The 14672-nt window shown below is 48.9% G+C and overlaps 1 pseudogene; it reads left to right on the forward strand.

The window, feature by feature from the left end:
• LOC130374888 (estrogen receptor-like) overlaps positions 1–14398 on the forward strand; it is a 19828-nt pseudogene extending 5430 nt beyond the window's left edge.
• The last annotated feature ends 274 nt before the right edge of the window (positions 14399–14672 follow it).

Here is a 14672-nt window from a genome sequence, read left to right on the forward strand (position 1 = left end):
TTGTGCGTGCATTTGTGTGCGTGTGCGCGTGCGTGTGCGCGTGCGCACACAATGAGAAATCATAGATATCAAATTGAAATTGAAAATTGTCCCTGCCTGAATAATTTCTAAATAATAAGTGAAGCCAAAACTAGGGAGGGGTGCATGCATCATCGCGTTAGTTCATCCATGTCTCCTGTCTCTGTAGAGTTTGTGAAGAGTCTGTGTGAAGTCTGTGTAGTCTGTGAGGAGTCTGTGAGTCTGTGTGGAGTCTGTATGAGTCTGAGGAGTTTTTGAGAGTATGTGTGAGTATGTGAGGAGTCTGTGTGAGTATGTGAGGAGTCTGTGTGAGAGTGTGTGAGTCTCTGTTAGTCTGTGTGAAGTCTGTTTTTGTCTGTGTGAGTCTTTGTGAGTCTGTGCAGAGCCTGTGTATAGTCTGTGTGAGTCTTTGTGAGTCAGTGTATAGTCTGTTTGAGTCTTTGTGAGTCTGTGCAGAGTCCGTCTGCACAGAGTCTGTTTGACCCTGCAACAGCATCCCATTCAGGGGGGGGGCCCCCGCCCTTATGGCCCTGTGTCCCGGATGAGTGGGGGACGAGAGTGAATGGACGGATGAACCAGTGAATGGACGGATGAACCGGTGAATAGATGGATGAACGGGGTGATGAATAAATAGATGAAAGGGTTAATGAATGGATAAGCAGGGTGATGAATGAGTGGATAAACGGGTGATGAAAGAATAGATAAAAACGTGCGATGAACGAATGGATGAACGTGTGAATGGTTGGATGCCAGCGCCTGAGTCGGTCAGCCGTGACCGAGCAGGCCGAGGGAAACCTCCGCCCGGGCGGTGTGCGCCGCTATAGGGACATTGTTTCACGGCTTTCTCTTGTGCTAGGCCACAACAACTACATGTGCCCTGCCACCAACCAGTGCACCATCGACCGCAACCGCAGGAAGAGCTGCCAGGCCTGTCGCCTTCGGAAGTGTTACGAAGTGGGCATGATGAAAGGAGGTGGGTAGAGAGACACACACAGACACATAGACACAGACCCACACGCAGACCCACGCACCCACGCACAAGCAAACTGCCACACACACATAAACAAATGGACACACACGCATGTACACTGTGTCACACACACACACACACACACACATGCACACGCAAACAGACGCCTAGATACGCACACACACACACACACATGCACACAACCCGACATACACTCAGACATGCATACTGCCCCACGCACACAACCACACACCACCCCATACACACACACACACACACCACCCCACACACGCACACATAGATACACACCACCCCACATACATACACTCACACATTTACAATGCAAAACGCACACACAAATACATGCACACCGTGCATGCACCATTTTCTTTTTTTGAATTAATGATTGATTATTTTTTTTAATAAACAAATAACTGCAATGTAAATGTAAGAGATTAATATAAGATGAGACCCCTACTCCGTCCCTTATGGTCCTTGTTGATAACGTTTTGAATATTCAAAATAGAACACCTTCCTTCAGCTCGTGTTTAGAAGACTGGGCACCAAGTCAGGGTATGTTGCCAACAGCAGATAGCTCTGAGACTAACTTTAATGCGGCCTTGGAGGGATTTCCTCTTCAGGGAGTATCAACACTCGATTAGCGTGCACTATCACACTATTTGTTTTCATACTTGGTGAATGTGCAGAGTAGCCTGTCTCCGACCGCCTACGTACTTCCGCTCAATTTTCATTTCCCTGGGTTTGCGGTATATTTGCGGGTTTTCTCTTTCTCCGGTCCAATCAGCGAACAGAGCAAGTGGCTGAGGACAATGACGTTGAGGTTGTGCGCTAGTTGGAGTTGTAGTCAAACCAAGCCCCCAGGAACAGTGCATACTTCCGCAATCCACCAGTGCTCAGCACAGCAGCCAAGCCTGGTATTGCAGCTGCTGAAGCGGGCTGTGGACGGGTCCCTCGATTCAAGGGGCCCAGAAGTAGATATCTCCGTTCACTCCAATACAAGTGAGGAAAAGGAATGTGTCTCCGCAAAAGATGACTGGATATCAATCAAAGGCTCATAATTATCTTTATCCCATGTACTAAAATATTGTAAGTTTTCTCTTTTCAAAACGCCACCTCTAGCGTTTTATTTGCCGTTTTATGTTATTATTTTTTGCTGGAGAAGGAGGGGTGGGCAGCTGAAAGGAGTCGTAGTGAAACAAATGTTGTTTCACCCCGGCATTCGAGAGGGCCTATTGCACGACTCCGTTAACTTCTCGTGTCCGAGGTTTTTCCTTTACCTTAAAGGTGCCATGACATGCTATTTTATGGATGCTTTAATATAGGTATTAGTGGGCCTTTAACACAGTATCCAAAGACGTTCCCGAAATTCAGCCGTGGTGCAGAGTTCCAGCCACTCCGAGCCAGTTATGGAACTCGCTTGGTTATGGCAGATCCAGAGTGGCACGGGGCAGATCCGATAGTTTTGAACTCCAACAGACATCCGACTTCAAGTGAGATAACGTTTGTCAATGGAGAGAGGCTAGACTCTCTGTGCAAATTCAATGAAGTACGAGAGTCTGGACCAGGCTATGTGCACAGGCATCCCAGTACACACTGGGCCGCAAAGACAGGAAACAGGATTGGAGAGGAAAGATGCCTCGTGCACATGCGCACGTACGTCCGTGCGCATACGTTGACGTGCACGTACGTGGACTCGGTTCGTTCTCTTTCGTACCCCAGGTATGCGCAAGGACCGTGGGAGCCGGGTATTGAGGCGCGACAAGCGGCGTGGTGTGGCCGGCGACCGGGACAAGGGTCCCAGGCAGCTGGAGAACAGGACGTCGCCCCCGCAGGACGGGAGGAGGAACTGCGGCAGCGGCGGCTCCAGAGCGGGCGAGAGAACGGGGGCGGACGTCGGAGGAGCGGCGAGGGGTTCTCGGATCGGGATCCCCCCGGACCAGGTAGGAGAACAGGAGGTGTCTCAGGGAGTAGACTGTAGGTACATATCTATGGTCCGACGGCAGGCGAGATCAGATCAGAGTGGACTCCATCTTTGCTTCATTGTTGTTTAACACCAACCATGTCGGTCGAGGCGGGGATTTAATGTAGTCTTGTGTGCGAGTTTCTGTGGGTAATGTAGTCTTGTGAATGAGTGCTTCTGGGTAATGTAGTCTTGTGTGTGAGTGCTTATGGGTAATGCAGTATTGTGTGTGTTGGGAAGGATACTTTTAAAATGTATCCAGTTACAGAATACATGCCCAAAAATGTAATATGTAACGTATCCCGTTTCATCACTCAATCTGAGTATTGTATTCTGAATACTTGGATGTATGAGTGCTTATGGGTAATGTAGTCTTGTGTGTGCGTGCTTCTGGCTACTAACAGCAAACACTATCTCGGCCAGCATTAAGATGTAAACAAGTGTCTGTGTCCAAAGACACTTTAAGAGTCTTTAGATAAATCGAAAGTTATGAATGTAACTACGGTTCTATGAATCCTGGATGACCGTGCTTAAAGCACTGGATATCTCCATCTCGCGCATGCGCATTTCGAGTACCTAATACCAACATAGTCACCTTTGACCCTCAAGTGACACCGGGAAGGCTATATCTTCCGGTGTCCTCAGAGGATCTGTTCCTAGAATCTTCTCGCGAGAACACAAGGATTCTGAGTGACTCAATGCTCACACACGTCCACCTTGGAAGCCAGCCCGCCCCTTGCCTTCTTTTTGGGGGGGGGGGGGGGGGGGGGGGGGCACCCATAGCCGCAGCCCCATCATGTCAATGCCGCCCAAAACGACCGGGCTGATTGGGAGGGAGGCCCATTAAGGCAGAGGGGCTCGTTGGATTCTCCACCTCTGCCAGCCTAGCCACTCTAAGCACCTGAGGCAGGCGGCTGCAGTTCCATCGGGCACCGTCAGTGAGGCTCTCCCTCGAGTGCTCGAGACCGAGGCAAGAAGGGCAACTGTCGTGACTCTCCTCAGGCTCGAGAGGAGCCTCACAGGCGACACAAAGGTGGGCCATGACGGAGGCAGCCACAGGCAGCGTGACTGGAAGCGGAAGCGAGAGCACTTCCTTCACCAGAAAAATAAATCAACCGATATTAATTAGCTTGAGCGTAAGCGCTGCTGCTAAAAAAAAGGGGAAGCCAAACTAAAACGTTACTGGGAGCGGGAGCGAGAGCACCGCCTTCACCGGTAAGTTATAAGGAAAATAAATTGATGGTTAGAACAGAGCAAAGCTAACGGCTAACACACCAAACAATAACAGAGCAATGAGGCAAACGAGTGCTGCTGGGAGCGGGAGCGGGCACACTGCCCTCACCAACAAACACCGGCTACAACTCTTTTTCTTTCTTTAGAAATATAAGCTAGCCCTTGCACGTAGCCAGCTGTAAGCGAATTTCCTTCCTTTCTCTAAACAAAGGTTCAATACGGTACCTGTGCAGCGAAAAGATGTAAAGGAACAGATCCTCTGACGACACCGGAAGATATAGGTACTCGAAATGCGCATGCGCGAGGTGAAGATATCCAGTGCTTTCAGCATCGCCTCTGGCGGTCAATAGGGATGAAATAGAACCCTCTTCTCAATAGCGAAAGGGACAGTGCAGGGGGGGTGGCTTGGCCCTCGATGGTTCATCGCTGTCTCCCCATTGGTCCAGGTGCTCCTGGTCCTCCAGGGGGCGGAGCCTCCCATCCTGTCCTCCCGGCAGAAGATGAACCGGCCGTACACCGAGGTCAGCATGATGACGCTGCTCACCAGCATGGCCGACAAGGAGCTTGTCCACATGATCGCATGGGCCAAGAAGGTCCCAGGTTAGGACTTTCACGATATAAGCCCTAAAAAATGTGATAACGTTTATTGTAGCTGAAACACACAAACTTTGAAGATTATTATTTGTTCTTCTCGTGATGTTTGAAAGACATGTTTTGTCATGTGAATGAGGAAAACGTGTGCTGTTGTGTGCCGTCTGAACACTATTTTTGGATTTTATTAGAGATAGAGTGTGTGCTAGGTAGATGTTTGTTATCCAGTTAGCCATTGGTTTATTGCTAGATCACTTTCGTAAAATTTTTGTTCAAGTGGACTCATGTATGAACTCTGAAATGTTGTAGTTGGGCTTTTGTGGGGGCTTTTATTCTAGCTATCAGGCTTTCTATACAATGAGGTAGGAATCCATCAACATACTGTTATTTTTCTAAATCACTAACTAATCACTAACTGGAAACCTTTCTCATATGGCCATCTTTCTGGGTATTTAAAGGTTATGTTCAGGTCATCCATCTAAGTGTTGAGGTTCTTTTGGTGGTTGTCTGGCAACTAGATTCTTATTGGACCCCCAGTTACTCGAATGTAAAGTTGTGTGGTCAAGTGTTCTGTACAATGGACCGTCATTGATTGTCCCAGAGTGCGCTCACTTTAATCTGCGTCACTATATAGGCAAATAAATCCACACGATAATTTATTGTGTGCTCTGCAGTGTGTGTGTGTTTGTGGATTCTCTGTGTGTGTGGTGTGTGTGTGTGTGTGTCTGTGTGTGTGTGTGTGGTGCTCACTTTTTGTGTGATATCATTGTGAAGACCTTACATTACCTAGCTGTTGCCTAGGTGTCAGGTGCACACACACACACACACACACACACACACACACACACACACACACACACACACACACACACACACACACACACACACACACACACACACACACACACACACACACACATTCAAGCATACACACAGAATCATTAAGGTTGTTGGTAATTATAGTCATCACATTTGACAGGGTTGTTTGACCAATCTGCTGGCACCCCGTGGAGCGTAAATGCAGGATAAGGCATGCTAAGCACACACACACACACACACACACACACACACACACACACACACACACACACACACACACACACACACAGAGCATGCAGGGTAAACACTGGAGATGGTAAACTCCCCTCTCCCCACACACACACACACACACACATCACAAAGAAAATACTCACCAAAACATTAACACAGACGGCCGCGTGACACCCAGGCACTCACTGAGCGAATCCTTATTCTGTGGCAGTAAAGCGGCGTGCGTCACTGAGAGCCTTAAGGAACAGCGCCTTAATTGCGCGGGTCGTGGGCAGGGCCTCATGGGGGGGGGGGGTACTTAAATATGAATTGGGGCAGCTGAGTGCTGTGGATTACTGGCACGCGGTGAAAATAGGCAGATTGCAGATGTTCCCGTTGCATCGTGGCCGGGTTAGCCCTGCCCTGACAAGAGTGGGAAACAAAAACCAAACGCAGAACGCCACTCTGGTGTGAAACGTGAGGATAGTGATCAGACATGTGACTGGACTTTGTCGTGTGAAATTTCAGGTATTATTGAATCAGAAGTTTATGCAAGGCTAAGTATTTTTTCAACTTCCAAAATGTGGATGGGCGAAACACTGTATATCTATACAGAACAAATCTGTAAATATTACAGCTTTGAATAGCCTATATTCTGTGGAAGTACTGCCTGCATCATCGTCCCATATTGTAGCCTTGTATGTGAGTGCTTATGGGTAATGTAGTCTTGTGTAAGAGTTCCTAAGGGTAATGTAGTCTCGTGTTTGAGTGCTTATGGATAATTTTGTCTTGTGTGATGGCTTAAGAGTGATGTAGTCTCGTGTGTGAGTGCCTATGTAGTCTTGTGTGTGAGTGCTTATGGGTAATGTGGTCTTGTGTTTGAGTGCTTATGGGTAATGCAGTCTTGTGAATGAGTGCTTCTGGGTAATGCAGTGTTGGGTGTGAGTGCTTATGAGTAATGTAGTCTTGTTTTGATTGCTTCTGGGTAATGCAGTCCTTTGTGTGGCAGGCTTCCTTGAGCTGTCCCTTCATGACCAGGTGCAGCTCCTGGAGAGTTCCTGGCTGGAAGTCCTGATGATCGGCCTCATCTGGAGGTCCATCCACTACCCTGGGAAACTCATCTTCGCACAAGACCTCATCCTGGACAGGTGGGAACCCATGCTCATGCTCCCTCTGTCTCTGTCTCTATGTCTCCGTCTATATGTCTCTCTCTCTGTCTCTCTCTCCCTGTCTCTGTCTGCCTGACTCTCTTACTCTGTCTCTGTCCCTCTGTCTTTCCTACTCTCTATCTCTCTGTCTCTTTCTCTCTCTCTCTCTGTCTCTGTCTTTCCAACTCTCTCTCTGTCTCTGTCTTTCCAACTCTCTCTCTCTCTCTCTCTCTCTCTCTCTCTCTCTCTCTCTCTCTCTCTCTCTCTCTCTCTCTCTCTCTCTCTCTCTCTCTCTCTCTCTCTCTCCTCTCTCTCCTCTCTCTCTCTCCTCTCTCTCTCTCTCTCTCTCTCTGTCCTTCTTGCAGGATCCTTTCATTGTTTTTCTTTATGTTTGTTCTTTCTTTCCGTGTTCTCCATGTGCAACATGGAGAACACACTCTGACACACTCTCTGAGAGGCAGAAATACACACACACACAAACATACAAACATAAAGAAAGAAAATGACGTGTGACATGCACACACACACACACACACACACACACACACACACACACACACACACACACACACACACACACACACACACACACACACACACACACACACACACACACACACACACGCACACACGCACACACACGCACACACACAGTATATAAAATCAGCATTGTCGATTTTTCGTTTCACACCTTGGCAGTCCTTGTGCATCTTCAAATAGTCAAGGTGAAAGACTCATTATCTGCTCCCCCTACGGAGCCCAGAGGAGCCAAACCTCCCTCCAGCACCACCAGCACCACCAGCACCACCAGCACCACCAGCACCACAGCACCACAGCACCCAATCCACCACAATCATTAGTGTGCCGGGCCGGCAACTAGGCGAGATTCAATCAGAACCTCAATACACTCGGCAAGATGGAGGTGGACTGCCAAGGAGATGAGAGAGAGGAGAGAGAGAGAGAGAGAGAGAGGAGAGAGAGAGAGAGAGATTGGAAAAAGTGAGTGAGAGAACGAGTGAGAGACAGAGAGCAAGCCAGAGAGAGAGAGAGAGAGAGAGAGAGAGAGAGAGAAGAGCAGTGTTATAGGGACACAAGGGGAACAGGGCTGTTTTTTAGGCACGACTTGTTCCCTCCGCTTCCTCTGGTAAACAACATGGCCCTGCCACACTGGATACCCTTTAAAGACCAGGAGGGAGAGAGGGGGAGAGAGGAGAGAGGGAGATAAAGATGGATGAAGAAGCAGAAGAATAGGGAGCCCGACTCGCAGACAGACGGAGAGCCCCTACCCTCTAATGTGCTCCATGGTCCCATTTGATCCAAAGGGGTATTAGGGATCATTACCTCTGAAAAGCCCGTCCCCATCGGAGTGTCCTCAGCCAATTGGATTTGATGGCAAAATGCAGCGGGTGGAAGAGTGATGGATTCCTCTTTCTGGGTTCAGAGGCTTTATCTTCCTCTTCAGATCCATCTTGGGTATTATCCAGCTCTGCGACCATTGTCTGCTCAAACTGTGCGGAGAGACATGGCCATCCGTCCATTACTTGTTCCACCGCCCCCCCCCCCCCCCCCCCGCGCCCCCAGATGGTTCGAGCCCCCAGTCATCGTCAGACTTGAAGATTTCCCACTTTCCTTTTCGCTTCATATTTGTTTGAAGCAATCATGTGTCTGGATGCATGGTATATATGTGAACGGATCGTTAAAGCACGAAAACGGATTGGTGGAGTGTGGCCTGGGATTTGTAAACAATGTGTGTGGATTTGTAATACACATGCCCCCTCCTCTTCCCCCTCCTGCAAACACACCTGCCCTGACCTCGATGACTTTCCCAGCAAATCCAATTAATCTAGACTTAGGGGCAGATGTAATGATAGTGAAAAGAACTAACGATGCACATAAAAGCCATGAAAGGTCCACAACAAAAAGAGAAGATTTAATGAAAGGAAAATTGGTGATATTGATTTAGCTCTTAAATCTTGATGAATTGGATTTACTGGGAAGAAGTGGCCATCGCCTCCCGACAAAAGTCTGTTTGCTGAAGAACAGGACAGGGCCTGGGGAGTTCAAAGCAGTGCACCAGTCTGTCAGCACGCTTTACAAACCAGTGCACCAGTCTGTCAGCACGCTTTAAAAACTAGTGCACCAGTCCTGTAAGCATGCTTTACAAACCAGTCGACCAGTCTGTTAGCATGCTTTAGAACCAGTGGACCAATCTGTTAGCACGCTTTAAAAAACCGGTGCACCAATCTGGCTAGCAAACTTTACAATTCCATGAGTAAGGATTTCAACTATGTTTATTATTTTTTAAGTCATGTGACCCCATGGGGGCTCCGCAGTAATGCAAGACGGAGCCCACTCGAAATCCATAATGTAAAAGGGAACCACCAATCAGGGTGATTGTGGTTGGGATCCCGCCTTGATTGACAACAGACAGTTTTCCCTCACTGTCCCCCCACTGTGGTGGGCCGCAGACCCCCGACGGCCTAAGGAAGTTGTTCTGCTCCCTGTCTCTCCAGGACTGAGGGGGACTGCGTAGAGGGCATGGCGGAGATCTTCGACATGCTGCTGGCCACCGTCTCACGCTTTCGGATGCTCCAGCTGAACCCTGAGGAGTTTGTCTGTCTCAAGGCCATCATCCCTGCTCAACTCTGGTGAGTGGACACCAAACACCTAACCCTAACCCTAGCCCTAGCCCAAACCCCTAACCCTAACCCTAAACCTGTCTCAAAGCCATCATTCTGCTCAACTCCGGCGTGTCTTTTTAAAGCACTCTAATCTAACCCAGCACTTCATTCTTATTTACCGACCATGTTTTGGCAGCATAATTCCCGTTCCCTGGGGTAAATAGTGGTCCACGTTGGCCAAATACGCCACCGAAGTGTAGCACTGATGTGTACAGGCACATTAGCTGAACAGAGTGTTCTCGAAAGGTCTGTATCATCAATGTTTCCGATGCACGTCCCCATGACAACGTGACAGAGAGGGGGGCGGTGGGCCTGTGTGTGTGCATGTGCGTGTGCGTGTGTGTGTGTCTGTGCCAGAGACTATTGCCTGCTAATATGAGAATCGGTTGGTCTTGATGGTACCTGGAAGAACAACTAATGTTCTGAATGGACGTGACCGAAGAGATGGGATGTGAACTTTCCCCCGTCGGTCGAGTCAGTTTGAGACAGTTCTACGTGACGAACCGATTCAGATATTAGTCGCTACACCTGGTCCACGCAGCCTTCCCTCCGCTGGAGTTTATCCCCTCTCGCCTGCAACACCCGTCTCTCTTCACTGTACAAAAAACACAAAAAGCCCATCAAGAAATATACTGTTTAGATACATTTGTCTCAGATTATCAGCCTCTGTGGTTTTTCCTCTCTCTCTCTCTCTCCTCTCCTCTATCTCTCTCCTCTCTCCTCTCTCTCTCCTCTCTCATCTCTCCTCTCTCTCTCTCTCTCCTCTCTCTCTCTCCTCTCGCCTCTCTCTCCCTCTCTCCGCTCCCTCTCCCCTCCTCCCCTCTCTCTCTCCCTCCTCCTCTCTCCCTCCTCCTCCTCCTCTCTCCTCTCTCTCCCTCCTCTCATCCCTCTCTCCCTCTCTTCTCTCCTCTCTCTCTCTCTCTCTCGATTGAGCGAAGGAGCGAGTTTTGCGGAGCGTGTGTGAGTTGTTGGAAATATAGTTGGGTGAAGGTTTTGCGAGGTGTTTGGTGGGTTTTGGTGTTACTTTGGGTGTTTTTTCGCGCTCGACCAGCGGCTGCTGGTTGGTGCCCTGGAGTATGGGGCGTTCGGGGAGCTTCGAGATCTCCACCACTTCCCGTGTTCAGTGGAGGACTGCAGTCTGGCAGTGGCATGTTGTCGGGCCCAGCATCAGGTCTGCGGCCCGGATGAAAGGAGGGGTCGTTATTTTTGTGGACAGCGTGGCCAAGGCAAACAAAGTGGTGGAATCTTGGATCGTTGTGAAGGATTTGTTTGTGTCCGTGTCTCCGCTAAAACGCCGGCAGCGAGGTTTACTATCTCTAACATCCCTCCGTTCATTGCGCGAGGTTCTGGTTCGGGAACTATCGAGGCACGGAACAATAGTGTCTGCAATCATTAAGCTGCCGTCGGGATGCAAATCTCCCCTTGCTGCGGCATATAGTGTCACACAGACGCAAGCACATGATTCTGAACAAGAAGGACAGTGAACTGAGTTTAGTTTTTTCAATTAAGGGTGGTGGACTTTGACTATGCTGTGTTTGTAAACTCTGGAACTCTAAAGTGTTTTGGCTGCGGAAAGAAGGGCATTTAGTCAGAGCTTGCCCGGAAATAGCGCCCCGAAAACTCGGGCTTAGCCTGCTGAGGCGACAGCAGCTCCTCCAAAGATGTGGAAACGCTGTAAAACGCGCTGCAAGCATTGGGATCACAGAAGAAAAGTTGTACTGCAAAGCAGTGTTGGGAAATCCAAAAAAGCAACTCATGATGATGAAAATTTGTGAAATTGAAAGCAGGTTCTTAAAAATCCAGAATGTTTTTTTTTTGTATGTTTGACAATGAAAATGAGTGCGTTGTACAGGAAAGGGGCGATATTATTACAGAACCAGCAGAGAGTGTAGAGGCTGGGCCCAGCTCTGCTGCAGCAGAGCAGAGTGCAGTGAGGGTGGGTTTGATTGGGAGGAGGAAGACAGTAGGTGTAAGGCTCCCCTTCTTAAAAAGACAGGCCAGGGAAACCTGTGGCTCTAAAGCAAAGAAAACAGCAGCTAGGGAGGAGCAGACAGTCTAGTGAGGAGGAGGGGGAGATGGAGGACTGTGTAACAGACAGCCAGCCCCTCACTGACTAACCACTGGCTTCTGCTTCACAGCTGGATGGGATGTACTCAGTACATATTACAGGTGTTCTTTAAAAAAAAAAAAAATATGAAGAATGTCCAGTATGATAAATATTTTGCAGATAAAATAATGCTGTTGTTTTCTGTAAAATCTCAGATGACATCAGCGGGGAGGGAGGTTTCACTGAGAAGGAGTATTATAGATTGAAAAAAATTGGACAGAGACTAGCAAAAGAGCTAAGCAATGTTGAAGATGCAGAGGGTATAAAGCAGTGTGCCTGCTGTCTCTGCTACCTGTGTGTCTCTCATAACATCACTTTAATTAGCTTTAATAACTTTCCACTCTCATGTGTTTTTTTATGATTTATTATTTTGATTTATTGCTGTCTATCTAAAGTCTTTGTGTGTCTGTGTTAAAAGGTTAATTGTTGATTTGATTTCGACTTCAAGAATTACTACTACGACTGAAAATACACAACGCAGAGTCTGTCCGAACAGTTTAGAAATAAGCTGAAATCGAACAAAAGAAACGGTGAATAAAGTTAAAAAATTCACCGTTGCACTGGTTTGTAAAGCGTGCTGACAGACTGGTGCACTGCTGCTTGCACTCCCCAGGGCCTGTCCTGTTCTTCAGCAACAGATTCTCTCTCTCTCTCTCTCTCTCTCCAGGGGCCTTCTCGTTCTGCACCAGCACCATGGAGGCCCTTCACGACAGCCTGGCCGTTCAGGGCATGCTCGACACCATCACGGACGCCCTCATCACCACCACCGGCCAATCAGGATGCTCCATCCAGCAGCAGTCCCGGCGGCAGCGCAGCTGCTGCTTCGCTTGCTGTCCCACATCAGACACATGAGGTAGGAGGACTAACCATCAACACATGAGGTAGGAGTCAACATCACAACACATGGGGTAGGGGAACAACACCGACACATGATTTTAGAGGAAACTACACATCAGACACATGAGGTAGGAGTCACAACACATCATATCAGACACATGAGGTAGACTAACACATCAACACATGAGGTAGGAGTCAACATCAGACACATGAGGTAGAGTCAAACATCAGACACTGAGGTAGGAGTCAAACATCAGACACATGAGGTAGGAGGACTCACATCAGACACATGAGTAGTAGGTCAAACATCAACACATGAGGGTAGGAGCTAGACATGAGGTAGTCTCACATGAGTCCTAGTCACACGATCCATAGTCTAGACACATGAGGTCTGACACTCTTGGCCACGCATATCAACTTTAGAACTTCTCAAGTTCTTAGCCTTAGCCATGCGTTCCTTGGATTGGGTCTCAGCCGGAGCCAAAACACACGTGGGTGGCTGACGAGATTGTGTGGAGTCTGTCTGATCCTGACTGAGCCGATAGCATCCTGTCAGTAGCCTACCGTGGCCACACGGCCAGCAACGTGAACTAAAGCTTTACTTCAGTTTGGAGGACAAGCTAAACTGTGAGACAAAGTGTTCAGACAAAAGGTTCTCTTCTTCAGACGATTGTCTTAGTACAAAACAGGAAACACGAATCACAACTCTGCCCACACACTGTCTGTCTGGTTTCCGTTCAAAGCTCTGATACGACTTAGTAGTCCATCTAGTTGGTCTAGCAGACCAAATGATAAATGGACCGCATTTATCCGAAGCGCTTTACAATATTGCCTGACATTCCGCTGTTCATGCACACATTCACACACGACACACGGCTGGGTCAACCATACAAGGCGACAGCCAGCTCGTCGCGAGCAGTTAGGGTGAGGTGCCTTGCTCAGGGGTCACACCTCAACACTCAGCTAGGAGGAGCCCGGGAGCGAAATAGCAACATCCCGGTTAGCAGCCAACCCGCTCTACCTCCTGAGCTACTGCCACCCAGACCAGAGTCCAGAGAGATTTAGGAGGTCTTTTGTTCCTGCAGCAACTAGGCTTTTTAATAAGGACTACCGATTTCATTGTTAATTCTGCTCTATTTATATTTATTGAAGCTGTTGACCAGTTGTGGCAATATGGCATACTAGCAAGGGTGATACAATCTTGCTCTTCCTAATATTGTTATTTAATCCCTATTTATAATTCACTTTCTAACCTTCTATTATTTAACTATGATTGGAACATACTCCCACTGCGACCACGCTCTGTCCTTGTTTTAGGTTGGTACTTGTATTCCTGTGTTGCACTGATGTTCTATGTTTAATACAGACCATGGTGGCAAACCAGTTTCCCCATTGGGGATGAATAAAGGTAATCCTATCCTAATGCTCGTCAGTCCTCTCCCTACCTTATGTCCCCCGCCCTAACCCTCCGCTTGTCCCCCCCCCCCCCCCCCCACCCCCCCCCCAGTAAACAAAGGCATGGAGCACCTGTACAGCATGAAGTGCAAGAACAAAGTGCCGCTGTACGACCTGCTGCTGGAGATGCTGGACGCCCACCGTCTCCACCGGCCCGTCAAGGCGGCTCCCACCCCCGGGGCGGGGGTCCGGGAGACCGCGAGACAGCCTGCCCAGCGGAAGCTCCAGCTGCTCCGAGTTAGGTACCGGCACCGCGGGGCCGGCGGGCTAGAGGGGCCCACGGTCGGCCCCCGGTCCCGGGGTCTCATCAGCGGGGGCCCCTCCACACGAGTGTGTGCGTCCGTCTGAGAGACACGCTGGCAGGGCGCCCCCTTGTGGTGGTATCTGAGTTATGAAAGCCCTTTTTTTGCTGTGAATCGGGTGTGTTGTTGGGGGGGGGGGGGGGGGGGGGGGGGGGGGGGGGGGGGAGGGGGGGGTGGTGGGAGATAGATAGAACGGGGAATGATAGCGCGCCGGCGATATGGCGATCCGATTTAAAAAAAACGACGTATTTGAATGTTTCATTTAGCCATGATTGTTTTGTTTTATTTAATGATTTTACTTGAGTGATATTTCTCATTTT

Source organism: Gadus chalcogrammus, chromosome 21 (genome assembly GCF_026213295.1).
Source record: "Gadus chalcogrammus isolate NIFS_2021 chromosome 21, NIFS_Gcha_1.0, whole genome shotgun sequence".
Taxonomy (NCBI): Eukaryota; Metazoa; Chordata; class Actinopteri; order Gadiformes; family Gadidae; genus Gadus; species Gadus chalcogrammus.